The following is a 3,670-nucleotide window of genomic DNA, read 5'->3' as shown; positions in this document are numbered from 1 at the left end:
CGAGATGACTGTTGAAATCGAGTGTAAGAAACTTAGAGTGTAAACCACCGCTTTTGTCCTCAGGTGCAAATCTTCACCGTGGATTGTGTTATTCGTGTCTTAGGAAGTCTTTGACCATATTCGTCGTACCGTTAGCTAGACAAGCTCGATTGAGCGGTTCGGGTGAAATCAAACAGGAGGGACGTTTACAGTTAATTTTTTTTGTGATATATGTTGTACTTGTGAAATTTCAGAGAAAGTAACTTTGATTGCACATATAACTTTAGGAACAGTTAGAAACTTGTAAGGCGCGTTAACTCCACTCAGCGCGCGTTAATCAATCCATGTAAAGACCCAGTCTCTGTGTAGACAGAAAGGGCCTTTAGTTGTGGGACGGATACACCACTCAGTACTTGTACGCAGAGAAAGTTTCAAAATGGGAGAGAGAGCGGGAGGGGGGGGGGTGGTGGGGGATGTTGAAGCAGGTAATTGTCATCCCGAATCGCAACTTCTCGTGTTAAAATAAGAACTCCCCAAATTTGGAGAGGTCGGCAATCGTTTTGGAAAATGGTAGGGCGCCAGTCATTCAAGACCTGCGATAGGTCCTACTCACGTATTAACCAGCGTTAACGCTAGTCACGTGGACTCAAATAGACTATTTCGGTGGTACATCAAGGGCGGATCCAGGGATATTAAAGAAATGGGCGTGGCCCTGGGTCGTTGTAGTCGTATTAGAAAGAATATACCGTTATGTTGTAAATGAGAAACGGTGCATTAATCTAAGGAATATCTAGGCTGGAAATTAGCTCTACAATTAAGTAGGTATAAACAAGGTTGTGTTAATATAAGTACGTTTAATTTTTCATGTAGGATTGAGGGAGGGGGATACACACCACTGGTTCCGTGCATACGTACTAATTGCCAATGGGAATTCAAGGGGACAGGGGGGGGGGGGAAGATGGGAGAAGAATTACATCCTGTTTTGGAAAACTTGCATGTTCGAACTGTCACAGGACGAGAACAATACAATAAAACAGTGACTACTAAATGGAAATATAGAGCTATATACATACGCTTACTCAAAGGGTACATGGATATGGCCGGGGCATGCAGGTATAGGCGCAGTTTCTAAGGTGGATTTCTTAGGAAACTGTACCGAATTTACAATGAAGGCCATGTAGTAAATAATAGAACCTCTCTCCTGTACACATTATGAGAGGAGTAATGTGTCTGAAGAAGAGAGTTTGGGGCATACAAAGGTGTAAGGATGAACAAACGATAAACAGGCATTGTCATTAACTTGAACGGCTGTGCTTGCAACAATTGGAGGGCGAGGAAAATATATTGGAGCTATGAGTAGAACCATGAAGAAAAGACAAGACTTATAGTATTTAACTTAAGTATTACGTACAACTGCGGCATTAATTAAGGTCAAAAGTAAGGAGAGGCTTCCGTAATTACTCTGTTCATTGCATCTGCTATTATGAATGCAGCTTCACAATTAAGTCGCAACTAAAATTTATGGTCTGCGCAACTGGAAACCATAACCGTAGGCAAGTCTCTCTTCTTTTTTTTGGGGGGGGGGGGGGTCCCTTTATACTTTTGGCATGACATCATTTATGAGATTTTAATTGTTTAAGCCAAATGGGAATATTGGAAGAGTTAGTTTGATAATCTTTAAAAAAATAAAATAGGTATTCGATAGCCTCTTCGGCCAGGGGACATATTTTCGCAATAATATTTATTATATTCTTTGGTATACTGGTGGTTTATGTTTCTCTCTTATAGTGTGTGTATCATATTTATAACTGTACACGACAGGAAATAATTTCTCTTCCACTCTTTCTCCTGCTTCCTTAACCGCTTTATCCCCAACCCCACCCCCCCCCACCAGGTCCCCATCGTCTCTAATTCTGACAGTAAAGTAATGATGAGCCCTCGACAACCCCTGCTCCGTCCTTCTAAACTTTCCCACTTACCGATAAACACGTGTACAGCTGTAAAGAACCGTAATTTGCTTTTTAACTATAAAGACTTAATCGGAAGAGATTCACTATGATAGTACCGATAGCATGGCGTTCTTCACCGAACATCTCGCCAAGTGAAACAGTTAGACTCGCTGGCGACATAGGCCTATTACTTTGCCGTACATTTTATGGAAATAATCCGTGACTCAATGTTATTACGCATAGCTATATAGTGCTGTTATACGGCCAGCGGTGTAGTATGATTCATAGAAGTACACATGAGGAGGATGCCCAATAGGCAACAAGTGAGATGGTAAGTGCTGTCGTGCACCGTATTCCCTAGTGAGGTTATTTTTGCATTTGGTTATATCTACTGCAGGTATGAGCTCCCTTGGGTATATAGAACGGTCGGAGAGGCCCTACTCAGAAAGGAGAAACGCTCAGATGCAACGGAGTATTATAATTCACTAGAACATATAGCATTACTATAGCTTTCACAAGAATTTTACCTAATTAAACTAATTCCATGAAATATAGAAGGGAACAGTTGGATGGATGTAAAAGCAATTACCAAGTAATAGGCTACATAAGAAACCATACACGTTGACATACCATCAAGGGCGGCGGAAGCACTTTTAATCTGAGGGGGGGGGGGGGCACCGACATCAAAGGGCACTTTGTAGAAATTCGATTGGACTGATGCAGCCTATATTTAGTACCCTTTATAACTCTTATTGTATTATCTTATTTGTGTATACACATCACTCCATCAACGCCCCCCCCCCCCCCCTTCAAGGAAAATATGCATACTAGCACTGCAATATCCAATGTGCAAATTGGGAAACAAGGAACAAGTTTTCTTTTGAGACAAAATGAGGTGAAATCATGCTAATTGCTAATGTAGGAATCTTCCGAATTAGAGTTTATTTCTTGTTAATATCTTAACCAATTTTTTCCATTCGAAATAGCTTTGAGTTTGACCCACAGAAATTCATTAAAAGTCAGGGGCGTAGCCAGGATTTGAAAGTTGTATGCACGACTATCTGAGCGGAGCGCCACCATCGGTTGGCGCGGAGCGTACTAGAAAATTTTTTGGTTTTACAAACCCCTCAGATGGCCGGAAACGGCCCTTCCCGAGTGTTCATTCTGGTTCCCTGGCCTCTTGCTAACTTGAGACACCTCAATTTTAATGTAGAAAAAGGGCACATTTTTAACCTGGGGAAGAGAGAGGGGCACGTGCCCCCTGTGCCCCCCCCCGGTTCCGCCGCCCTTGCATACCATGCATGTATAATAGGCATAGTCACGTACACCAATACGTCATACGTGCCGTCAAATGTTAAGATTTTTCGGGTAAATATCATTGTTCATGTTCAGCAAAATTATTAATTGGTGAGTTAATATATTAACAATTTGCAACAGAATGACAAATTCCTTAACTCAAATAAGTGAGGAATTCAACATTTCGCTGCAAAATGACTAAATGATTATTTATCAAATGTCATCAATTTGCAGCAAATGATGGACTATGCTTTTATTAAAAATTCATCATTTCAGCAACTGTGTTTAGCAAACGATAAACTCATGGGCGGGATTACGGGGGGGGTGAGGGGGAATTTGCCCCCCCCCCCCACTTTTTCCCAAACCTTAGTTCACTTTTTTGTCGTTTTTGCAGATGTGCACAACCCTAATCGAAATTATTCCCTATCAAATAGGCCTATTTGTTT

This window comes from Apostichopus japonicus, chromosome 15 (genome assembly GCF_037975245.1).
Source record: "Apostichopus japonicus isolate 1M-3 chromosome 15, ASM3797524v1, whole genome shotgun sequence".
NCBI classification, from domain to species: Eukaryota; Metazoa; Echinodermata; class Holothuroidea; order Aspidochirotida; family Stichopodidae; genus Apostichopus; species Apostichopus japonicus.
This window is presented reverse-complemented; position numbering follows the sequence as displayed.